Raw genomic sequence first — 26851 nt, 5'->3', positions numbered from 1 at the left:
AAGGGCAGAAGTGTATGAGCGTGTGTGCTTTAATATGACTGGTCACTGTGTAATGAGCCAAATAGTCTATATTGTTTTCGTCTTGTGCCGAAGTCCCCGCGGCAGCAGATGTTGTGTTAAACAGCAACACAGCAACAACAAAAGCTCATTAATCAATGTCTGTGACGGGTGTGTGTTCTTACCCGGCAAGATTGTTTTGCATTTATGCATTTTTTTCTGCATACCTCCTCAGTGCGTCCGTGTGTATATATGTTCATATTTGCAAGCACAGCCACTTGTCGGTAGTCTGATCCCGTCGTGGGCTAAAGAATGTAAGTGTGAAGCAGAGTGTGAACTCCGCGGAGCTCTTGTGTGCCTCTTGGGACGGGGTAGGATCCTCACGTTGGTCTAATTCAAAGCCTAGTTGGGGGTCTATTACAGTATGTGACACTGGTATCATAAAACAGCAGTGGCAGCTATCACCACCCATTGATTCTGCTCACACACAACACACACACATATACACACTCCTCGTTTCGTAACAACACACTCACACATTGTTTTCAAAGCTGGTTGAAGGCCCTTTCTCTGGTTTCTACAATTACGTGAGCTATTTGATAAAGTCAGAGTGTTTGGTGCCCACACATTACACGCCACCTCGCAGATGAGTCAAACCCACACTGCCTGGACCCACCTACTACCTCCACTTGACTTAATCCATAGCAGTGAATGGAGATAGGAATCATAATCGTCCCCCATCCTTCCTCTCGATCTCCCACTCTTACTCTCTGCCTCTTCATTTTACTTTTTTTCTCTTCACACAGTGATTGAATGACACACTTCTAGCTTCATCTGCGTTGTACTAACCGCATAGACTATATATAAAGGATGAACATAGCCATCGTGATATCACAGACTGGTAAGCGGAGTCCTGCTGTGAAGCCTTCAGCTGTTTTGAAATGAGACATGCAAGAGGTGGAACTGACTGACAAACTGAGGGACACTAACACATTAGTTTCATGATCCCACGCTTAAAATATCACCTACTTTATCATCTTTGTTTAAATAGTAATTTACAAAACAAACATGTTTTTTTTTCCACTAACGCTTGAATGTAAATCATAAGGTCACTGGGATCAAGTGAACCAAATAATCGTTTCCCCACAGACTTATTTAAAACAGTAGATTTTGTTTTGTTTGTTTGTCACTGGACATCGACATCCGGATTCACTTTTCAGATGCTTCACCCTATTGCACGGTATGATTAACCACACCAAAACACTTCATAAAACTAATCGATCTAGCACTCCAATACAGCTCTGTTTTCATTATGAACCTCTCCTCAATCCCACTGCTAGGCTAGGCTCAAGTAGGTAAGGGTTAAATGATTAAGAGTCACATTTCTTTCAAAAAACATTTTTATTGTCTAAGAAGTCACTTTTTTAAAAAGATACTGGATGTATCTGTGTGTCTGGTCTCTGTTAGTTATGTCTTATTTAGGCAGTAGCTGCCTCCTGTGTCTTCAGTCTGGTTCTCGTTTCCACTGATGTCTGATTTCCTGATTCTGTTCACCTGTGTCTTGTTCCTCGGCTGTTTCCACTTCCCCTGATGCCCCCTCCCCCGCCTGTGTTTGTGTAAATATAGCTCCAGTATTCCCTTTGTTCTTGTTGCGACATGTTGTATTACCCGTGTGTTTCCTGACAGTTCGATCCAGTTTGCTTCCTCTTCACCGGATTCTGTATTTTGAACTGCTTAATAACCACAATTCACCTTAACCGGTGTCGGCTTTTCACTTAAATGTAACCATATTAAGTAACATGTAACAAGTCTTCAAGTGATCCAGACTGATTGCTTTAATACTTTTTTCAGTGTTACTAATTTGAAGTTGATTTGTCGACTGCAATATGTAAAATTTAATTATTCAAATAAAAAATCTGACAGATAACATTGGTTTCTAGAATTTGGGGAAATTATTGTCATGGTACTGGGTTTGTGTGTTGTCTTTGATCTCAAATATCAAAGACAAATAACAGCTCATTTCAATCATGGTATGCAGAAGAGGCACATCATATTGAACCTTGAAGCAGATGGGCTACAGCAGCAGAAAACCACACCGGGTGCCATTTCTCTCAGGAAATTGAGGTTGCAGTTCATGTGGGCTCACCAAAAATTGAATTGGGTTAGAATTTGGCGTAAACACCATGAAAGCACGAGTCCAGCACCTTGTTGAATCCATGCCACAAAGAACTAAGGCATTTCTAAAGGAAAAGGGGGTCCAGCATGGTATTACCAGTCTTTTTCTCAAATTTTCTGGACTTAGTTATTCTTTAGTGGGACCTCTTAGTTCTCCCTCCTGCTGATTTCTGACACACTCTGCAGTACATTTGTTCTTTAAATATCTCGTTCCTTGCAAATACAATCAAAGCATTAATTCCTATTTGAGCACTGAGTTGTTTTTAGTAGCTGTGTAGAGTGCAGATTGATGCAGAAATACAATGTTTTTTGGGAGGACAACACCAAGAAGAGCTTAGTCTGGAATCAAACCAAGACATTCAGAAATGCAGCAGCTTAGGGAGGTAACACCGCTGCTGTCACCATGTCACATAATAGCATCACCGGAGATGCCCAACAGACTCAGGTGCCAACAAACACCTAAATCCTGCTGCGTGTTACCTTCACGGCGGATGCACATCGCCCTCCACACCTGCTGTTATCCAACCCCCCTCGGTGCACTCTTACACTGTGGCTGAAGCCCGAGTGAACCTACGCCCAGAGTAAAACACACAGTCTCCAGTCAGCCCCCAGACACTGCTTTCAGTCAGCGTATCAGCTAAGCCTGTCGAATTTAGACCAGTTAACTTGTGTTCGTAGGGCAAGCAGCTTATTGGCTTGTCCTGACTGTCAGACCATCATTGGCGACACTGGCGGGGAGTTACATAACACCACATCACAGGGCTGGGTGTAGCCTTTCTCTCAGCCTCACAGCTGGGAGACCAGTGTTTTTGGAGCAGACGCATTTAGAGTCATAATTCGTGTGTTATGGTAGTGTTGAGCGGGTGGACAAGTTAATCTGGAATTAAGATTTGTGATGCGAAGGAACCTCTGTGAGCTCCGAGGTGAAATACAGCCAAACTCAGTTGGACCTGAGAAAAGGCATTGAAGAAAGGGTCATCGAATATTTAAGATTATTTCATGTTAGTTGCACCATTTTCACATTTTAGGCCCAAATCCAAACACTCTGCAGAGAGCGGATTCACTCGGTTTCGTAAATAAGTTACACACACGCAGGGCTGCAGATTGGAAATGGTTAAATGGGTATAAATTATTCCTGCTTCCTGAATGTATGGCAGTGGCTTTGAGAGCGTTTCCGTGCTGCCTGGAGAAAGTGATGACTGTGAATTAGCAAAGCAGCAGAGAGAAGGAGCAACACCTGTTCACGGTCATGATTCATGCCTGAAACAATCCTTTTAGACAAGGATGAAAGTAGGCCTCGATGCTGCCTCACATGGCTGCTGCACACCAGTCACCTCAGTGCATTAAAATGAGAGATTAGGCTTGTGTGTGACTGTGTGTGTGCACGTCGCTGCAGCTCTGACTGCCAGGTCTACCTGTGTGACAAAATTACACGGTGAGGAAATTTATAATTGCCTGGTTGCTCGGGCTTCGGTCTCTTGAGTCTCACAGTACAACGAGGTAGGTGGGCGTGGGGACGGAGAGGAGGGGGTTACATTCAAGTGCGCGGTCGTGAGTTGGCCATATTTACAGCCGACTGCTGACTTTCCTCCAACATCAGCTCTTTGTCTCCAGAGGGGGCACGAGCAGAGAAAGGTGAGCAATGAGGTGGTGTAAGGTAGGTCCCTGTGGGTGAAGCAGATTTTAAAGAACCCCCCCCCCCCCCCCCATCAAAAACATGCTCATTAAATTTTACTCCAAGGGAGAAAAGAGAATTCACCTGCTTTTGAAGCATAAAGGTAAGTTGATTGATAGTTAGCCTCTAGAACTGGTATGTCAAACTCATTTTACAGTGTTGGCGACATACTGTTTTGATCTTAAGTGGGCCTGACCGGTGAAACTACATTATATATAGGGATGGGTATCGTTTAGGTTTGATCCGATACCAGTACCAAACCGGTACTTTTGAAACGGTGCCGGTGCTTAAACGGTGCTCAAACCGGTGCTTAAAGAATGGAGAACACAAAATTGGTCCAAAAACCTCTCATGTTCAGCTGTTTTTTTGTAAAAAGATAACAATGTTAGCCTTTTCTGCAGCTATAGGGCATATATGGTATCACTCTTGGCTGGAAGCAGTGCTTAAACAATGGAAAAAACAAACTTTGTCCAAAAACCTCTCATGTTTAACTGTTTTCCACTTTTTCTTTGGTCATTTTAGCCTTTTTTATCTGCCATCAAACAAGAAGACAGTCTCATGTAACTATGACGGTGTTTGCTAGTTCACCTTACATGCATTAATGTAATAACGTGGTCTGTAGCTCTGCTCTAAAAGAACGTACGCACCTGGACCCGCCTACTATCCTCGGAAACGTAAAATGATTGGCTAGAATTCAAAGTGTGTCACATCTCAGGAAAAATAAAGCACCGAAATGTGCGCTGCTTTTACTGTTACTACCATTTATGTCAGAACCAGTGCCATCATGGCACCGGATACCGGTACCCATCCCTAATTATATATGTGTAAAATTACAAAAAACGTTCTGGTTTAATTACAGACTGCCCTATAAATACAACATATAAAGTTTTTTAACTTAGTTTTTTAACTGAAAGAAAATGTGCTTTTTTTCTGTGCACCCACTGTAAAAAAAAACAACCCCAAACGAAACTAAATTCATATAGTGAAAAATGAAAAAACAGGAACTTTCTGTCATTAAATTTACTTTGGTGTAGCTCCTGGTGTACTCCTTCAAATTTTCCAGAGCCTTTGGCGGGCCGATTCTGGTCGCTGGTGCTTATGTTTGACACCCCTGCTCTAGAAAACAGCTGTGTAACACAAAATTTGTAAAGCATTACATTTAGAGTGGCAACATGTTTCTAAAACTAAAGCTACAGTCACACTAAGGAAAACAATTGCAGCAGTTAACAGTCATAAAAGAGCAAAAACTGCAACCCTGTCACTCTCTACATTCACAGAAACTCACAAATAGAAATTCAACTTAACTTCTTCCATTCAGAGTCCAGCCAGAACATCATAGACTTTAAAATGAAATTAAAAATTTCTTCCACAAATATTAACATAGTTGATGCAGGATGCCAATTTAACTGCAAAATGACAGAGACGCTTGGCAACCTTGCTTTTATATAGGGACATTGCCAGAATGCAACGATTGGCAACCAGCCGAGTCGAGCCCTACTGTGTCATCAGCTCAGGCTGCCTCAGACTGACTGCAAAGGTGTCGGTAATTCTGATTGTTTAGAGCCAGGTTGCCTTCCACATGGTCACCTGAGCTACTTGCAGTTGGTAGACTTGTAGTCAAGATCGCCTAAATCAAGACCAAGACAAGCCCAAGACAGACCAAGTCAAGACCAAGACAAAGTTGAGACGAGACCGAGACAAAAAGTCTTTAAACTGCAGCCAGATGCTGCTTCATTTACGGGTGTCGGGCATATTTATGTGTATTTGCGATGCACTCGCACAGCCCTCCTCATGGCTGTCTACTGTCTCACTCACTTACTGAGAGGACAGACGCACTCTCCACCTGACTGTCGCGTCTCTCACCCTCTCTGTTTTTCACATAATGATATATATCATATATTATTATTGAAACGCTGCAACAACCGATCTTTAAGATGAGGGTGATGAGCTGCAGGTTCTCAGGAGAGAGAGAGAAAGAGTGAGAAAAGATAGAAAACAGAGAAAACCCTTTATCTTTGTGATAAATTGACAGGAAGTTATTTTGCCGTTATGCGTTGACACCATAATCATTTTCTTACCTGCTTATTCAAACCTGGCTATCCCTGCTGACACTAGGGAATTGTCAGCTGGCAGCACGGTCAAAAAGCTGCTACACTGGAAAGGTGACGCTCACAAACATTACCTGCTTAAAGTAATCATGCTGGCATTGTCATTGTGACCATGTTAATGCGACTTTGGCTTTTAGCTCAAAAATCACAGCGCAGCCTCAAAGAGCTACCGCGTGGCTGGTATATTCTTCTAACTTCCCCCTTCTGGGTCTTTCAGCTTTATGAAAAGAGAAACCAGATCTTTGGTGTGCCCCTTTAGGGGCTGGGATGAGGGGAAAACTAGAAAATGCTCCACACAACCAGCATATAAAAGTAAATTACAAAAACCAAAGCTGGTATGCTAAAAACAAAAGATAGGACCCTGAGGCAAAAGGGGCAAAAAGATGTGAAGTGTTTGTGCAATAATATATTCATCCTTTTAATAATTTTCATGCAATGTCTTTGACTTAAACCGAGCTCATGTGCGAGCGTGCGGGGAATATGGACTAATCTCTTCCCAAAGACCTAACAGCTTTGCATTAAATTTTTCAGACCCTCTGCCTTCATCTTCCTTTCCCCGTAACCCACTTTCTCCCTCCTCATGCTTTCACACAATGAAAAAGCCGGAGCAGAGCCACGGTAAGTGTGTCTTCAGCCGTTCTTATCCATGTCCATGAGCTTATTTAAGGCAATAAATCTCCCCAGGTTTGTAGGTTTTACTGCTCCTGATCGAATAGAGTATGAAGACCTCGTGTTAAACACAGGTGATTTTCTACGGATGTTCCTTTTGTTTTATTGTTTTTTTCCTACACCTCATTCATATCAGCCTCTCTGCCTTCTTTAGAGTCGAGACTACTGTAATCCTTTCTCCCATAACACACACACACACACACACACAGGCACAACAGAGCTTTGCACAAATATCTTATTATAAATATTCATCGCTCGCAAAATAAAATTTATTCAGAGCCCGATTCCTTTTATTAAAAGTGATCCTTTAATCTGACACCGCTGGCTGCTGCAGCTCCATCTTTGATCTGTTGGCCTCTGTTTCTCATCATAATGTAAAAAAACAAATAAATCCTCCAACAAAATATCAGATTCTCAGGTGATGAAAGCAGCAACTGGAAATAGCTTTGACCTGAGTTGGTGGTTCACAGAAAATCCCAGCAAACACAATGACGTGCTGGACGTTGAGGTCTGCGTCTAAAAAAAGGACCGCTGGCAAGTCTTTACACAGAGGTCATCCTATACGGCACGTCGTTGCCCTGACAGGAATAGAGCAGGATGAAAATGGATTAGACGGTGATGTCATGAATAGCGAGAAAAAGTCATCCCGTGTTGGAAATACATCATTGAGCTCCCTGGAATAGCAGAAGTCCACGCTAACTGGGTGAAGGCGTGTCTGGGCCATGGCTTCATTCTGGTTTGTTGAAAACTAGGCTAATCTTTATTGATCAAGCGAAACCCTGTTTACCTCATCTTAGCATTAGTCTCACTAGCATTCCCAGTGCTGGCCTTGGTGGGGGAGTTGTGCTAATTGTAAGGAGCAGCATGTCAGTGTTGTTGTTGTGAAAATGAGATTTGAGAGCATTGATAGACAACTCTCCAGAGAGAGATAATGAGGATGTGCACTGCTTTCCAGCAGCCTGCTTCAAATTCACTGCCATCCTTTTTCACATTAGCAGGCTCCATGCTGCCCCGGAGAAAGATGAAGGCTGGTGTTTTACACCGAGGCACCGAACCTGTAGCTCTTAAACGGGCCGAACAGATTTCTCTTACCTTTGGGCTACAGCTGATGTAATTTGCTTTCATGTAACATCAACATTTCAGCAGCATGAGCGCAACAATGCCTCAAATCCAGGTAATGCGTGCAATAAGATAACGGCAGATTTTATTAAAGGCCCGTATCTTTAATCTGAAACTGAAAAGTAATCAACAGTGTGTGGCAACATAGTCAGATATAGGATCCTTAGTAGGTTTATGCAATATTGAACTGTCAAACTCAGTTTCAATCTACTGTAGGGCTAACACAGAGAGACAGAAAGCATTCACCTTAACATTCACGTTTATTACCAATTATTATTATTATCAGGATGTCCAAAAAACTCACTGAAAAGCCTTCAGTTAATCCAAAATGCTGCAGCAAGAGTACTGACAGGGACTAGAAAGAGAGAGCATATTTCTCCTGTTTTGGCTTCCCTTCATTGGCTTCCTGTTAAATCCAGAATTGAATTCAAAATCCTGCTCCTCACATACAAGGTCTTAAATAATCAGGCCCCATCTTATCTTAATGACCTTGTAGTACCATATCACCCTATTAGAGCACTTCGCTCCCGCTCTGCAGGCCTACTTGTTGTTCCTAGAGTATTTAAAAGTAGAATGGGAGGCAGAGCCTTCAGTTTTCAGGCCCCTCTTCTGTGGAACCAGCTTCCAGTTTGGATTCGGGAGACAGACACTATCTCTACTTTTAAGATTAGGCTTAAAACTTTCCTTTTTGCTAAAGCATATAGTTAGGGCTGGACCAGGTGACCCTGAATCCTCCCTTAGTTATGCTGCAATAGATGTAGGCTGCCGGGGGATTCCCATGATGCATTGAGTTTTTCCTTTCCAGTCACCCTTCTCGCTCACTATGTATTAACAGACCTCTGTATTGAATCATATCTGTTATTAACCCCTGTCTCTCTTCCACAGCATGTCTTTTATCCTGTCTTCCTTCTCTCACCCCAACCGGTCGCAGCAGATGGCCGCCCCTCCCTGAGCCTGGTTCTGCCGGAGGTTTCTTCCTGTTAAAAGGGAGTTTTTCCTTCCCACTGTTGCCAAAGTGCTTGCTCATAGGGGGTCATATGATTGTTGGGTTTTTCTCTGTATCTATGAAGCGCCTTGAGGCGACTTTTGTTGTGATTTGGCGCTATATAAATAAAATTGAATTGAAATTGAATTAACCTATAATTTACCTTTGGAGGCTCCGAGCTATCAAACAGGCTGCACCTTAGGAAAACACTAGCATATAAATAAATGCTGAAGAAGCACACAAAGCATGTCGGATGTTAAATAAAACACAGCAGAGGTAGGAAAAACTCAAAATCTCACAAAGTACAACTAAAGTGTTTTTGGGGAGACAATAATGTGACTAAGAAAATCTTGTGATTTGTGATTCTTTGCTCCACACTGAGCCATTACGGCTGATTTTAGGGTTCCCTTTCCCCTGCTTATTTTCCTGTTTAGAGGCAAAGTCATCGTCTATGATGGCAGCAGAAAAGTGTTTTTTAAAATGCTCCTTCTTTTTCTCTGCTGATGTTCTGCTTAACAGATTCAAGCTAAATCATTTTATTAATGTTAACATTCAGACTAAAATAAAGTTTGTACTATCTAGTCATACTATTTTATTATTACATTAATATAGGACAAGGTTCAGTTAGCTTCACATAAAAATAGCTGGTAGACACATCCATAGAGCTACTTTTACTTTCTGACTTTGAGTACATTTCAGTGCCAGTGCTTTTTTCACTTGAGTAAATCAGTACTTCAACTTTTACTGGTGTATTTTAACACTAGTATCTGTACTTCTACTTAAGTACAGGATGTCTGTACTTTTGCTAAGTCTAGCTACCGTAACAACTGCACTAACTGCGCTCCACTAACATGTCTTTGGAAAGAACCAGTGCAGACATTGGGGAGACCATGCAAAGGAACTGGGCTCCAGCAGGAGCTGTCTACTCCAACAAAGTAGACAAACAAAAGTGATAATATGACACAAACAAAAACAACATGAATAGAACATTTATGATGCAAATATGCAAAGATATAAATTATGGACTAAATGAGACATAGATAATTAGTTACTGGATTTGTACGAATCCTGAATCAAAGGGCAAGTCGACACCGATGATATTTTTTCTGCGTTTCTCATGGTCCGTTGTAGTCTTTTCTTGTCTTGTTATCCAAACCATACATTGATGAATAAGCAGAGAACAGAATGGATTATTGCAGAGTAGAAATGGAGCAACACCACCTGAAGCAGGTTGAACTTCCTAAGCTAACGCAGCAGGTATATCCTCCACTTGGGCATTTTGATGATAGTGTCCATATTATCTATTTGATATATTGTTTTGTTTTTTTGCTTACCTGAAAAAACAGCCTAAAAAACATCAAGGTTCAAGGTAACTTTATTTATACCCACAGGCAAGGTAAATTTGCTTTACAGAAAAATGATAGCATTTGGCATCCCTTGAAAAACACACATACCTAATAAAAATATAAACCTCACTGTAGCACATATATAGTAATTTAATGTTTCGAATCAAAAACAAAAATAGTTCTTATTTAATTCAGTGCGAGCAACAGGGACAAAGCTGTTTTTATAACGCTTTGTCCTGCATCTTGGAAATAGAAACCTCCGTCTTGAGGAAAGAAGCTGAAATTCACCCGGTAGAGGAGGGGAACCATTTTTAAGGACTGATAAAGCCATCCTCTGTACCTGTTTAGAGTACAGGGAGGCTAAACAACACTGTGGCTCACCTATCAGACGACTGGACCGTCTCACTGTCTGATTCAGTGAGTTTTTCTCTGTGACTGAGGTCTGACTGAACCATGCCACCAAACAAAAGGATAAAACAGACTCAATAAAAGAACAATAAAACAAAGTTAAAATTTTTTGGTCAATGTTGAAATGAGCAAGCTTCCCGAGGCAGTAAAGGTGCTGGCGACCCTTTTTACAAACTGACTTGATTATAGTCTGTAGCAATGTTTAGCTTATTTTAGAGTTTAGGAATGTGTTAGATATGATATAGAATTGTGAGACACTGACACTGCCCTGGATATAAATAAAGGCCTGACTTTGTCATGAACTTAGGAGTAGATTGTAGGAGACCCTCCCCCAGTTGAACTGTGAAAGTAAGACAAAGAGGAGTTAATGCTGAGTGGATACCTGGGTGGGGGTCTCAACATTTGTAACTGGATAACTGTGGTCTGGAAGGGAGATGGACTTTTATGACCGGCAGGGAGTCACGTGCACTCACACATACACACAGGTACGCGCATACACTCAGTCACTCACGTGCACTCACATAGGCATACGGGTACGCGCACACACAGGCACTCACGTGCTCGTGCATACACACACAGACACACAGAGTTTGCAGCACACCATGGGGGTTTTATGATGGGGTCGCTTCTATAAAGCTGGCTGTAACTAACAAAGAGGTGAATATTTTGCAGAGGGACATCGGCCTCGTCTTCATGCTTAAATGAAGATGAATAAAGAGGAATAAAGGTTTTGTGAAATAACTACTGAATTCCTGTGCCGTCTCTGGATGCCTCGACGAATAAAAGAACCGGGGTAAAACTGATTTCACAACAAGTCCCAAGATATTTGTATGATTGCATGTTTACAGTCTAGGAAAATACACGATAATAAAATATCGTGTCTACATTTAATATCCCCCTTCATGCAGATCTGTCCAGAATAAATTTTGTTATAGCTCCCATTTTGGATTATGTTAAAGCCTAAAGTTGACTGCTTGGTGCTGACACAGGATGTACATTTGCAGCTCACAAACCAAGCTTGCTACAACTGACTGATCACTAAATCCGAACACTTATATATGGTCTGTGCATTCAATACATGATACACATGCTTTTATTTAACTATGAATTCTCCATGATTACCGTGTGTGTGAATATGGCTGCCATACCACCTTTGCCAATGTGTTTGTGCGCTAATTTGCATACTGACTGACGAGCTTGTGTGCACATGCCTGCTGTATGTGTTAATTAATCCATATTCACACTCTATAAGCAGAACAGACCTTTAAACACACACACACACACTCTTCCCTTCCGCCGCATGAACATATGCATGCAGCACATATGTGCGATGATGCATGTATGACAGAGGCAGAGGGGGCCACGGATTGAAGGCAGTGGAGTCAGACTGCGCGGAGCATGTACAGATGACGAAGAAGGAGTTCATAACAGGAACGTCATCTCACCTTCTGCTCTGTTTGAGTGTCACAGTGTGAGGTTAGTCTGACACGTATGCACTTACACACACTCAATGTTATGGTCACTCAGCAGTTCACCTCCTTAAGCTTGTGTAATCACCTGGGCGCTATAGTCGGCACAGACAAGAATAGCTCCTAATAAGTGGCTTAAACACACACACTCACACACATTTCCAGATCTTTGAATGAGGCTAATCTTTTTATTCCCATGATGGATTCGTTAATGGAGGGTTTTTAGGAGGCAAGATCTTATTTTTTCCAAGTCAAGCAACGTTCTGTGACTTTATTCCCCTAAATGGAGGCAGTGAAACTCTAGGATGGGTTAATTAGGTTTTCCTTTACAAAACAGAGAACATACAGTCCAACCCCATGAATAATTCCATAATCTAGCTGCTCGTGTCCAGTCAGGGAAAGGTTAAAGTGACCTGTCTGTGCTCTGGAACAGTCCTGCCCTGGGCGCCTCTTATGTAATGGATTTTATTCGGCCTGGTGAGTCGCTGGTGATTCTCCCCTTATTTGGCAACAGCTGAGGATGACACAGCAGAAGAAACAACAAAAAAAATCCCTCTTACAATGTCATGTCATCTATTGATATTTTAAGGTTAAATCCTAAATTGGCTCAAAAACAGGCTCATTTATGTTTTTCATAGAAGTAGTGTTGTTTAGTCTTCTAATCTGTTTATAGCTTGTTAATCTGTTCTGTTGGTTGTGATGTTCTCCTGCTGATAAAAACTGTGCGTAAACACACAGTAGTTCCATTTGTAGTAGTCACAGCTACAGTAGGCAGGTATTAGCTGTATGTCCTGCTTTTTGTAGGTCATTTTCCTTATTGAAACCACACACACACACACGCACACACTGCAGTGGACTTGACAATCCTGATGCAGCAAATTAAGCCAACATGACCACAGATGTAACCTTTTGTTCTTTTACAAAGATGGTAGGCTCAGGCAGGCAGCAGGAGCAAGCTGGTCCATCCCAGCTGTCACAGGGTGAGAGGTCGGATACAGGTCACCAGTCTATCACAGGCTCAGGTTTATCTAATTTTCTCACTTTTATAAAAATGCCTATAGGCAGAAGTTGCTGTAAAATAAGGAGAAACATTTCATAATGGTCTGTGGTTGTTTATACCGTGACCTCCTCCACTTTGTTTTTGGCTTTCATCCTCTGTCCATCATCAAAGTGGCAGCTAAAGCTGATCCCAGTCTTCCTCAGGCACACGTTTAGCTGTGCAGCAAAACATCAATTCAATTTATATAGCGCCAAATCACAACAGCTGTCACCTTAAGGTGCTTTATATTGTAAGCTAAAGACCCTAAAATAATAGAGAGAAAACACCGAAAAGGAGACAACCACCTACGAGCAGAACCAGACTCAGGGACGGTCAGAGATCCGTCGTAACCGATAGGGGGTCAGGGGAGGGAACCAGGACAAAAATATATATGGAAGAGAGAAAGAGTTCTGTGCAAAACTTTGATTTAGTACGCGGCCTTGCTTCCCATATTTCCAGTCTGTAAAACACATGTGTCCACAGGAATAAGAAGAACCTCTAGAAATGTGGGAAAACTTTGGATACCTGAAGCTCCTTTGCTTATTTGAAAATTTTTAGTCTAATTTCTACAGCTCAATCACAGCTGTGGTTGCAAGGATGTAAGCAGTCTATGTGATGAGCAAACTGTTGACGTTTTAAACTCACAATCATTGTCAGACTGAACATAACTGACATAACTGCTGGTTACATCAGAAGCCCTAAACTTCTTTTCTTTATATAGAGAGACTAACTAGCAGACTGACCAGCAGTGTTGGGGAGTAACGGAGTACATGTACCGTATTTAAAATACAAAATATGAGTAACTGTATTCCGTTACAGCTACTGTTTAAAAAGGTGGTATTTAGAATACAGTTACTTTGTTGAAATAAATGGATTACACAGCGGTACTTCCCTGTTTCATATTGTCGCAGGTCAGGACTGTTTGGGTTTTGTTTGTTTTGTTTTTGTTTGTGTTCTGGTGTTCCAGGCGGCAGCGTTATGGTTGCCATGTTTACAGGGTGATGCGCGCTCTCTGCAACTGTGTGTTTCCTGGGTGAGAGAAGCCTTTTTGTTGTTGTTGTTGTGCTAAGCTAATAGGCAGAATGCTACAAGCATAGCTCTAAAGAATGTAGCATCATAGGCAGTGTAGTCTGTGCTGCAGGGAGAATGGACTGCCATACCGTTATGTGTCTGTGAGCAAGAGGAGGGAGAAAAAGGAGAGTGGAAAAGTACGAGTTGTCATCGAGCAGAAATGGGAGCTGGAAGCATGTAAATATAATAATAACCACTGCAGCGAAGAAGAGTGCCTGACGAGCCCAGTTGTAAGTAAGCTGTTAAGACTCGACTGTACACCGTGTTCGTGTTTTCCTCCGAAATAATAAGTTCTGTTGGAGCAGCCGTTCAACGCCTCTCTCCGTCTCTCGCTAGCAAACTTGACCCAGACAACAAAGTAAAGCTAGTTTTCGGCTACAAGCCCGACAGGGAACCCGACGTATTAGCCAGAGGTCCCTTTACTACGGTTTGGAGCCGCGGACCTTCAGTAACAGTAATAAATCACAGCAATAGTACATTCATGTAGTTGTAAACAGCATGATAATACGTTACTCTCATTGAATAACATAACGGAATACGTTACAAAATAGATTTTGGGGCATGTAATCTGTAATCTGTAGTGGAATACATTTTAAAAGTAACCTTCCCAACACTGCTGACCAGTGGGTTTCCAGATTACACTGTGTGTGATAGGGAACATGCTCCAGAGCTCTTGATGTTCATTGATGCCATTATGGAGTTTGCTCAATATATCAATGAACCAATGGACACCTTGGCTGTGATTCTCCACAGGCCCTTGTTTCTGTCCACACTAGACGAACCTGTATTTTGCACATTTCAGTTACTCTGCTAGAGCTGGCCAGCCATTCACACTCATACTAGATATATTAATTAGCTAAATCTACTTTTTGCCACCAGAAGAAGTGTGTTTCTTGGATATTTTGCTCTGGATGAGTCAAAATTCCAGGTTCTGAACAGCATCACTGTGTGGGACCTGAACATATTCTGTTAACAGGCCAGAAATTCAGTTAATACAGTACAGATACCATAAACTGGACGGATGAATGTCTCTAGGTTGAGAAAGCCAAACTAAACCATTACATTAAGGAAAAACGCTTCTCTTGCTGTTTTATCTGTATCGGTGCCCATCTGCATGTCTGTGCCTACAACAGTAAAGGATCCCCTTGGGTCCTGGATGGGTTATATAACTGTCTTGTCCTCTGCTGTGTTGTCCCATGTCACCTTGTTCCCTGTCCCTGCCGTTCCTGTCCTGTCTCTTTCAATGTTCTCTTCCTTGGCTCAGTCTGCCTCCCTTTCTCTATCTACTCAGGTCTGCGCAGCTCTTGCATCATGTAGTATAATCAGGGACAATGAGGGCTGGTTGAGAGCTTGGCAGGACTCTAGAGAGCCTGCGAAGAGTTATAATACTTCACTGGTATTTGTTCTCACTCCTCCTTTTCCCACTTTCTACTCCCTTTGTTATAACTCCCATCGGTATATTTCCTTTTCTTGTCTTATTTTCTAAACAATTACAGATTTTAATTCCTCCCAGGACCCCGACAGCACAGAAGGAGTTAACCGTATGACAACCAATCAAATGTTAATCAGCGTCTCTAAGGAACACGGCTCTCACCAGCCCACCATTTCCTCCCCCTGTCGGTCTTTTTATTAAACCATTCTTTTCTTCTCCTCCAAGGGTGTGCTTTCAGACTCTCTTTGTTCACTTCTATTAATGCTGTGCATCAAAGTGGGTACAGATGCCGTGGCCTTATTCTGACAGATTGAGAGGCTTTTGACAGTCAAGGACGGTGCGAGCATTTTCCTCCCAGCAGCTTAATCGGAAATAATTCGCAACCTCCTTTCTGTTTAATTTGCCAAAAAGAAGCAAGTTCATTCTGAGATGCAGTTTTATGGCCACTCAGTCCCCGGTTTCAGTTTGTTAAAGCTGTTAACCGCAAAATGCTTTTCATTTTGGAGCGCTTTTTTTCAGGTGTAGCCCAGGCTTTGATTGTTTTGCAGGTTTTTGCACATCGTGTCCTCTTGTGCCCTTGTGTCCTCTCAGTTGTGTGAGCAGAGCAGTTGTGAATGCTCCGGGGTCAAAGTGACCCAAAGAAGAAGAAAAAAAGGTGAAAAACAGGTTAAAACCATGTCTAACACTCCTCAGAGTGCAGTGTAGACTAAACCGACTACACAGCAGCCAAGGAGCAATGCTATGATAATGATATGATAATTGGGAGTAAAATAGGGTTGAAACTGAACATGTGTCTGGATGCATAATCACTGAGGAGTCCCAGGCTGTTTGATCTGATGTATGCTAATTCAAGGCATGTGAAGCATGGTAATTTGATAGCATTTCATATTCGGCAGGGTAACCAGATCCCACCCCCCCAAACCCCAACATCTTAACCTTTTCTTTCTGCATACCTCAGCACTGTCAAGATGTCAGGACTATTGTACACTCAGAACTGCTCATAAAAACAAAGGAAATTAACTCTCTGGGAAAGAATGGAAAATTAAAACGTGAGCAGGAGGATTTTTTCTTTCTTTCACCCAGGGTTCACATTCTTCTCTTTTTTATTGCCTTTTTTTGTTAATAATTTGCTTTGAATGCAGAAAGAATGAATGAGGTTAATTATTCCAAAAATAGATTTTGACAAACATAATGTAAACACAAACTTTGAATGCTTTGTTCTCCAAGCAACCTTTAGACTTTTGCTTTCTTTGGACCTGCTGGATCTATCTGCTTGGATAAATATAGCTCTATATATTTGACTGCAGACACGGTGCAATAAGAATAACAAAGTTTCGCTGCACAACAGGAGCATCAAAAACACATTGCTGATGTCACAAATATGAGTGTGATGTCTCACAGATGGAGAGAAGTGTAAGCAAGTAAATCTGTCCTCTGCAGCAATGGGAAGCAGAGACCAAATTAAAGAGGTGTGAACAGGGTTACCACCTACATCTTAAGGAGGGTGCTCGAAATAGGCGCTCCTCCCTCCCAGCTGTTAACAGAATATGTTCATCTGGTCACCTTGTAAAATTTTAAACTGTGACAATACAGGGAAAAGCTCTTGAGCTGACACCACAGGACTGAAAGCTGGTGGATATTTCTTTTTATTTTCACACGTTTTAATAGAAAGAGCTGCAGCGAGGCGGCAGGAAACGCAGCAGGCTAAACCAAATTCAAAAGACAACCAGAGTAACCGAAAGTAGTGAGCCACAAGCAAACAGAGTCGAGAACTCAGAAATGTGACGAGGATTAGAGACTATAAGTACACACCAGGGAGAGTAATAACAATAACTCTGTCAAAACTCAATTAGACACTGAAAAGGGCAGAAACAGAATAAATGATTATCGTAGAACAAAGGTGGGAAGTAAAAGCATAGAAAACCACACGAGGAACTAAACTTTAAAATAAAAACACAAGTAAACCAAAAGAGCCCCCCCCCCACACACACACACACACACAAAAGAAAAAAATATCCAGGGATTTGAGGGTAATACCAAAAACTAACAATGAAAACAATGAACAGTCATAGCAAAGAAGGGGAATTTTGTGTTGATCTCATTGCAGTTCCTCTAATGGTCATTTAGTCCCAACAGACCCAAATGTTCAGCCTTCCAGCTTCAAAAAACAGTCTTATACCCTTTTTAAACACTGCCAGTTTTCACTTAATAACTTCAGGGGGTGAAATATCTTAATAACACTGGGCTGTGATGCCTCACCTATGCTAATAGGAATCATCAAACTGGACGTTGACTGTTCTTCTGCTGTTTTTCTCTGTATCATTGCTGGGTCTTCACCCTACTCTGTTAAGCACCTTAAGGCAGCGGTTGCTGTGATTTGGTCCTATAGAAATGCACTGGACTGACTGAATTGAAATTGAATTGGTGCCTTTTTAGAAAATGCAGTTTTTATGGACAACACAATAGCTTGCTCTACTCTTTGATAGTCAGTCCAAGATGTTTGTGCTTCAGTGGTGAGTGTTTTGTTCCTCTCTCTGCGTCGCTCTGCCCTGCATCCCGTTTTGTATGTTCTCAGGTTTGTTATTTAGTTTTCCCAGTTTAGGTTTCTTTAGTCATTTGTCATTCCTCACCAGAGATGGACTGTAATCCGATTACTTTTTTCAAGTAACGAGTAAAGTAAGGGATTACTATTGCAAAGACGGTAATTAGATTACTGTTACTTTCCCATAGGAACGCTGCGTTACTGTGTTACTAAAACCGTGATTTTTTTGCGACAATGTCTCATGACAGTGACGTAAACAAGTGCGACGTTTGTGACAACAGCTGTGTGCAGATCAACAATGGATAACATATCGAGTGCGGGAGAGAGTATGAGCGTGCAGCGTTTAAAGCGTGGAAGTACTGACCTTACTTTGAGTTTGATTCCATAAAAAGTGACAAAAACATTAGTGTCCGTTGTGCGTGGGAAGAAAACTTATTTTTACAGCGAAAAAACCCTAAACTTCCAAGCAAGCACCGAGTAGCTACGACATAATGGGAAACTCACAGAGAAACTCGCGGATTCTTCCACTGACCGCTGCGGCACACCTGCACCAGGGTAAACCTCCGCCTACCCCACTCCTGCTTTACAGGTGAAAATAGAGCAAAAGGACCGCTAGTCTTTGACTTTATTTATTTTCTGCTGTGTTTTACTTGCATCTATGTGAAAGACTGAGTGTAAACACACACAAAAAAAATTATTTTATGTGCTGGAATGTGCAGAAAATAGGTTTAAATATTGAACAAATTTCTTCCAGTCAGAGAATGTTGCATATAATTAAATTTTGCTTGATGCATAAAGTTAAAAGATTAAAACTAATAAAACAAGTTTTAAAAAGAGACTTTTTCATTTGATTACATTTTGTATGATGGGTTATGCAGAAAAAGTAGAATTGGGCTAAAAGATCTATCGCTTTATCACCTATTCAGGTTGTAAATCGTGTTTTTAAAAAGTAACTAAGTAACTAAGTAACTAAGTAATTAATTACTTTTGAAAATAAGTAATCAGTAAAGTAACGGGATTATGATGCAGAAAAAATAGAATTAGATCTATTGAAAAGGGTCTATTGCTAACCTGTGTATCGTTTTTTTAAAAAAGTAACTAAGTAACAAAGGACTAAGGTAAGTAATTACTTTCAAAAATAAGTAATCAGTACAGTAACAGGATTACTTTCTTGGAGAAGTAGTCAGTAATTAGTAAGTAATTACTTTTTTTCAAGTAACTTGACCAACACTGCATGGCCGTATCTATCTTACATGAAAGCTTAGTTGTAAAGCTAAACAGTAGCCAATGCCAGTGCTGTCAACATCATCTCTATAGGTTACATGGAAACTGTTCAAATGACTGATTTTTTTTAAACATTTACTTCTTGTTTTTGCTGCACTCTGTGCAATCCTGTGAAAACTGTGTTCTTTCACATGGCTGTGCACACCAATCCACTCATAATGGTAATTTCCTTTGACCACACAAGCCTTACTATGCACCTGCTACACCTGGAGATAACAAAACTGCTACTGTGAGATGGCTCATCACCACATTTGTGGTAATTCTTTCTGTCAGGTAAAGCCAAGGTCAAATTCCCTTCCGTGAGTCTCCTACCACCGCTCTCTCTAAATCAATGGCACCTGCATGGATCCCACTGTTGAACGAGCGAAGCAATGAGGTGAGAATAAAATGCTGCTCGCTGGGGTGACTGACAGATGACTGGCAGGTTGTGTTAGAGGGAAGGGAAAGCAAAGGGAGTCAATAAGGTGTTTTGAGGCAAACAATTGTATGTCCTTCATGAAGGGTATCCAATTGAGACACACAATTCAAACGATTTAAACATTCAAATACAGCAAAATAGGTGATGTATCTTTCACACAGAACAAGGTAGGAATACACGCAGCCACGTCAGAATAAATCAGCATCATTTATAAGAGACGGCACTATTTATAAAGAAAAAGAGCCGTCCACCCCTGCACAGAGTTATTGCTTATGTGACTCTTGTGTCAGCGGTGTACGTTATTAGATGCGCTTCATTTCTCGTCCTGTTGTGACAATAGACTGAGAGGGAGTCAAAGTAGCGGAGCAGCATTTGAGTAAAAAAGTAATACTGGATATATTATTCATTTGATATGAAGTGAATATTTCATGACCCGCGTGGAGAAACTGCGCCAAGATTATTTCAGAGTCTGGGTCAAAACTCAGTGGAAATCAGCCGAGTCTGAAGCAGCAAATCACATCTGCCAGCATGTTTTCCGTGTTACTGTAAATCTCATCCGTACAGTCATTTTGGGGAATACCAATGCACTCCCACTCTTCCTCTCTTCTCTGTAACAAAACAGAAGCTCGTGTCCTGTAGCATTCACAGTGCTAGTGAATAAAATATACCTCATATTGGCATTTTATGATGTTGTGTTGATTTTGTGAAATCTCTTGTCTCGCTCTGGCCCTGCTAATAAACACGGGCGCTACAGCACATCAGTAGTAGATGCACCACTTTGTTGTACTCTCTGCAACAGCGTGATTCATCGACTCTGTTTGCCCACACCGAGGACCTGCAGGTCCAACCGAACAGACTGCGCTGCCTTTAAATAAAGCATTAATGCTGTCTCGAACTCAAAGTCAGCTAAAGGAACACGATACCATTATTTGTTTCCATCCCGCCTTGCAGCTGAAGGACGTCTCGAACGCCAGACTTCTGCATTCTGTTGAATATTCTTTAAGGCTGCGATGAAATGAAAGGTTAATGAAAGATTCCTATCTGCTGAGGCTATTGACATTCCTGATGACCTCAGGGATAAGCATGTAGTGATTTGGAAAAGCTGGAATGGAAGTGAAAAAGTTTCATTTAGCAATAAAGTGCGTTGGCCGTAGATTCCTGTGCATTATTTAGTTTTTTATTTTTTGGCTGAGTCAAAATGACGTGACGGGAGTGGAGACGATAAAAGATTTATTCACCTCTCAAGGCCTGACTTCTCCACCTGCCTCCTCCTCCCCGTTTAAAGCAGTCTTCACCATCTGTGAGCGTGACTAAGAGTCAACATCCATCCTTTCCTGAAGCAAAGTGAGGGCTGCAGTACAGAGTCATACTGAGGTATGCACTAACACTGAAATATTGTGATTTCATCTCAGCTTGTTTTACCTGTGGCTCCCGTACGCATCATTCTGTCTCTGTCCCCGCTAGCTTCCATGGCAACTATGGGCAGGCAGCTTTAGGAGAAGCTAATGAGCCCTGCGCACAGCAGAGGAGGACAAACAAGCAACGTTAATGTTAACCTTCTGTTTCCATGTGGATGAGAAGCAGTCAAAATTGGTTCAGGGGGCAGTTAAATGAGGTTTAGATGGTTAAGCTGAAAAAGGAAACAGGAAACTTTCATGGCTGTTTGAAACAGTGATGGAATTTGATCTTTTTATTCCTGTTTATTGGCATTAATTATCCTTTTCTTGTGTACATAGATGCTGAAATACTTTGTACTGCCACACAGCACCAAGGAGGGTCAGAAATCTTGTGATTATGGAAAAAATATATATATATTACAGTTAGATTGTGTTTCATTTGCTTCACTGTATGTACCAAAACTTGCATCCATGAACACAAATGAATAGATCGTGATTTGCCTTGATTTAGCTCATCAGATTTAGCAGTGGTTAACAGCTGGGCTCTTTAAAGAACACATTTTTTTCTGCATAGAAAAATTTTGGTGTTCCCCTAAACGGAAAATCACCTAAAACAACCAGACTGCTGTTAAATAAAGTAACATATATGCAGACCAATCATTCCTACAAGCTTAGTCACCCTAACCCAGAATCAGGAAAAACCCTGCAGTGGTTTGTGAACTAGAATACTTTTTCCATTAAAGCCCTTGCCAATACAGAAAAAGTTATCAGAATTTTGAATTATGCCAGGCTCTTGGTGTGCTTGTAATGATATATTATACATCAACTGGTAACCAGTTGGTGTGCCGGAGCTGAAGAGAGGAGCAGCCCTCGGGATGGACATGAAGTAGACTGCAGAAACTAGGAGCAGACTAGCACACCAGCGACAACAGTGTCCAAGAAACTTTCTGTGTGTTCCAGATTTAAAACCAAAGAAATTTGGTTTCAGAGGAAGAATTACAACCTTAATAAAAAGCAATCAAGTGACAAATTGGCATTGGATTAGTTTGTTTTTTGATTGGATGGAGGCAGATGCATGCATCGACAGTGTTTGTGTAATTGTTGTTACTCCCAGAATGGTGCACAAAGTTTCTGCACTGCAGGCTTAAAGCTCTATAATTAACATGTGGTACCTTTTGTTGGTTTCTTCTCGACGTCACGACGTCAAATTGTTTCTACAGGGAGTATATTCCTATAAATACTCAGTTACTAAACTATATGCTCCAGGTTCCAGCTTCACATTCATCAGACAGTGAAAGTGGCATTGATTTATAGCTATACATTTAAAGATTGGGTCCTGGTATGTATGCTCAGATAAAATAAGGGGAGTGAAAATATTTGTCGTATGCTGTTTTCCCCTCTCCAGTTTTTGTGCAGAATAAACTGAAATACAATGTGTTAATTAGTGAGTCACAGAGGTGCTAGTCTGAGGATTTTGTTACCTTGGGACATAGCGATGTTTCCCTACCTCCATCCTAATCTACGCTTAGCTCAGCTGATTCTGTGTTGGCTATGTCATCATATTAATGTGCAATGGAGAGTTATTCGTCTTGTTTTCTAACAATAACACATTGCAAACAACATTTTCGCCTAACTGTGCGAAAAAATATAGTTTGACAAAAGGTTTTAGAATTTAGAATTCTCTTTAGTCTTTCTTTAGTAGGAGAACTTGTGTTCAACCTGTTCCTAGAGCTTCAAAAACGACATGCTATTCTGGCCCAGATGTACAAAAAGAGCCAAGACTATGACTGCTGCCATCATGTTCCACAGATAGAGGATATAAGATGTGATAATGCAGTGTTCTCTTTCTCCAATGATCATGCTTTTTATATAAACCAAAATGTGCTATTTTGAGCTCATCGACCCTCAAATCATTGTTCCTGCAGCCTTATTGCTTGTTGCTCAGTTCTTATAGGAAAGTGTTGCTCCTGGTAGTCCTTTCATGTACACCCTGTTCTGACAGTAGGCTCTTGAGTATTACCCATTGTGGTTTAAGAGTTACACTTGGTTCCTTTGTGATCTAAAAAAAACTATCACCTTTTTCTAGGAGTTATCCCATCTCCCTCGTTTCACATATTTAACCACATTTTTATTGTCTCCAATTTTCACTAATCAGCACTTCAGGACAGGTTCTTTTCAAAGTCTTAATGTAATGGCTGTGAAGAAAGCAGGGAAGGCTGGGGTTGTGGGTCAAGTGCAGGGTAGTGCCTTACCATTTTTTTCTCCTTCACTTCACCCAACAGGGAAAATTGTAAGTCACTGGAAAGTAACAAGCTATGCAGATTTTGCCAGAGAGCAATGAAATGATCACATAGTGAAGGAAACCCAAACACAACAAAAGAACTACTTGTTTCTTGGGTTTCTTGGACAGCAGGTAATTCTCAGAAAACTTTTTTTAAATTCTGTTTGCCAGAATCATCTTTCAGCTTTGCCCAGTTGAAAATACAACTTAAAGCGACATAATGCATGAAAAATATGTGGCGCAAAAAGTTCAGCAATCTATGGAGGCATTCTTACTGCATCTCGATGATTGCTATCATGGCCCCTCGGTTGTTGACTCAGAGTTTTGAGTTGTGATTTCCTTTCGTTTTCAGTATATTCCTGCATTCTGTTAAAGGTTTTGTTTCCTTGTGTTCGCGATTTGTTTGTTTTTCTATTCTAAGAACTTAAAAAAGCGACTTCACCAAATGAGAAAAAACTCAACCTATATACTAGTAGAGCAAACCATTATAAACAGGAACAATAAATAAGGTCAGTTAAAAACAACCCCATTCTCCACATGCTTTCCTAGTAGATGGTCCCTTTGTTATATTTATACTTCTGTGTTAATCAGAATCCGAATCAGAATACTTTATTAATCCCGAAGGAAATTAGGGTTACAGCAGGCAGCACGCTAATGGCGCATGCATACTTACAAAGGAACCTTCTGACCAACTTTACACAAACATCACATTGGGGAGACATGTCAGAGAGGTAGGCTGATAGGAAAAAAACAACGAAAATACATAACATGAGGTAAGAGGAGGAGAAAAAAAACCTCCACTCAGACTGAGCTCCTAGTGGGAGAACAGTTTGATAACAGAAAAAAAAACACCTCAGCACACAAAGCACATGACTATCAATACACCATAGAAACACAAGACAAGCAACAGGGGCGGGTAAAGGGTAAGAGAGAGCCGGTGTAGACAGCACATCCGGTCCTGCAGCATGTCTGCGCTGGTCCAGTCGACCGCCATCTTCCCTGGTAGGGCACAAGCATCGAAGGCGTTTGGAAAGGGAGGGGGGATGAGTGTGTGCATATCAGTGTGTGTGTGTGTGTGTGTGTGTGTGTCCAGAGTTCAGCTGAGACAGTTTCCTTCGCCCCGCCAGGCTAAAACCTACCATTGTAATTGAAAACCCCTCTGAAATCTTACGCCCATACTTGTACCTTCCGTAGAATGTACACGTCGCGTTGACACAGCTTACAGCTACTGTGATTGGCCGGTTAGCTGCAGTGGCTATCTCCCATGCTTTCTTTTCTTGTTACTTTTTGATCAAAGCTTTTGAATAATTCAGTAAGAGAATAATAAACATAGCCTCAAATATAAGGTGTCAGCAAAATCACAGGGGGAGATTGAGGCAAAATTGTCGAAAATGGAAAAAAATGTTCGCCTCTGTGAACATTTTGCTCTGTTTCTGTCATGGCTGGCAACACAGATAAAACACCAGGAAACAACCACAAGGTAATCAACACAATGCACCAGCAAAAGCTGAATGCACACTACGGTCACTTACACAGGTCACATTTTAGGCTCTATAAAGATTCACTGCAGAACAAGCAGCAGCCAGTCTCTTCTTGTCTAGCCAGGAAGAACTGGAGCAGTAGACAACTAACTCCAAGACAAAATGTCATTAATGCATTTCAACCAGTGTGTTCAAGCAGTTTAACCAAATTAACTAAATCAAAGCAACTGTCTAATATGCATCTATCCAGCAAACATGGTTGAAATACTGGCACCATCTCCTTGGTCCAAACTGGTTTTTGCCCAGTAACAAACACTGAACCACAGAGATGGACATTGATCTTCCCACATGGAATAGAGGTCTAGTCAGGCTGTCTCTTATAAAGTGAGACCACCAGCTGATAGTTATTCCCCCACCTCTAACCGGTGGTGGTAGATGGCTGCCTGGTCCTGTCAGAGGTTTCTTGCTTTTAAAGGGAGTTTTTCCTTCCCACTGTCGCCAAGACTTGTTCAAAGCAGGTTGTCTGATTGATGGGGTTTTCTCTGTATTATCGTCGGGTCTTTACCTTACAATATAAAGTACCATGAAGCAACCTTGGGGGGACTTGGCGCTCTATAAATACAGCTGAATTGAACTAAACTGAATGGAATAATATGTGAGCTGGATAGTGACTACAACAAAAAGGATCTTGAATGTGGTGTCAGTTGTGTGGGTGTGCATATAGGCATCACAGTTCTGTAAGCTTGCCTTCACAGCATTCACAGTGTTAGTGAATAAAATAAAAACAATGCCTTAGAAATCTTACTTTTTTTGTGGGTGTTTAAACTTAGTGTGAAGATCAGACCTTGAAAAGACTTAAAAAAAAAAAAAAACGTAAATACAAGAGGATGCCCACACATTCATCCGTTTTCATTTACAAAGTTACTTAATGTTTATTTTTCCACTCACAGATAAGACTATCTAGATTGTCCTCCTCAGTAAGTCCAGTATTTTCACTTATTTCAATTCATATGGACATTTTTGAAAATCTGATATATTTTCGGTTATTTTATTTCAAAATATGTGAAAGTCTACATTTTTACCTTTTTTGCAGTTGGACCTCTTTAATAAAATTGTACTTTGACTGTATTTGACTTTGTGCGTCCTTTAGTGTACGGTATTTTAGTATCACCTAGAGATTTCAGTCACCATGGAGATTTTCTTTAGAAAACTTGGCGTGCCAGACAAGAAATAAACTGCACGAGAACACAACAGAATCCTCCAGAACACAACATCACAGCCAACCTGAGTCTTCAAATTCTATTCACCCAAATTCTAAAAACAATTCTGAAGATGCCAGGACAAGTTTTGTGCTGTGCACATCTTAAATTGTGTTAAATTAACTTGGCCTCACTCGCTGTTTGCGTCCCCATCTGGCTGTTTGATGCTTGTCTTTGTTTCTGTTGATTATCATTTTTATGCTTTTTATGTTCCTCGTGAGACGGGAAACCCCAGTCTGAATGATAATAAAAAATGCTGAAAAACAAAGAAAAAAGGAGCAGGGAGGGAGGGAAGGTGGAAAGACACTATGCAAGGCTGAGTCCGTCCCTGTCCTTGAGCCAGCTGGGGTTTAGTCTGTCTGGCTTATTGGTTTTGTTTTAATAGAGACTTGACTGGCGTATTAGAATTTGATGGACAGATCATTTGTGCTATCAGCTGATTCTGTCCACAGGCCAAACTATTCGGGCTGGGCGGGCCTTATCTCAACAACTGGGAAATAGACTGCAGTCGATACGCCTTACAGGAATAGCAATCCTTTCTGTCTGACTGACATCTAGATATGTCGCACGCAGTGGCATTGTATCTGTGTGTTGGTTTTTTACAGACTTGTAAATGAACATTGATTTGTTGAACTGTCTACTCCAGCAAAGAGTTTCCTGCTTGCACAATAAGAGAACCGTCAGACATCCTGGCGA

General features: G+C 41.2%; 1 long non-coding RNA gene across 1 annotated transcript; it reads left to right on the top strand.

Moving 5' to 3' along the window:
* The first annotated feature begins 19061 nt into the window (after positions 1 to 19061).
* LOC146493746 (uncharacterized) lies at positions 19062 to 24244 on the top strand. The gene is made up of 2 exons (XR_014871964.1): positions 19062 to 19480; positions 19593 to 24244. It is a non-coding gene; the product is annotated as an uncharacterized LOC146493746 (long non-coding RNA).
* Positions 24245 to 26851: the final 2607 nt, after the last annotated feature.

This window comes from Neolamprologus multifasciatus, chromosome 22, assembly GCF_963576455.1.
Source record: "Neolamprologus multifasciatus chromosome 22, fNeoMul1.2, whole genome shotgun sequence".
Classification (NCBI taxonomy): Eukaryota; Metazoa; Chordata; class Actinopteri; order Cichliformes; family Cichlidae; genus Neolamprologus; species Neolamprologus multifasciatus.
Note: the sequence above shows the minus strand (reverse complement) of the source record. Positions and strands in the feature narration are given on the sequence as shown.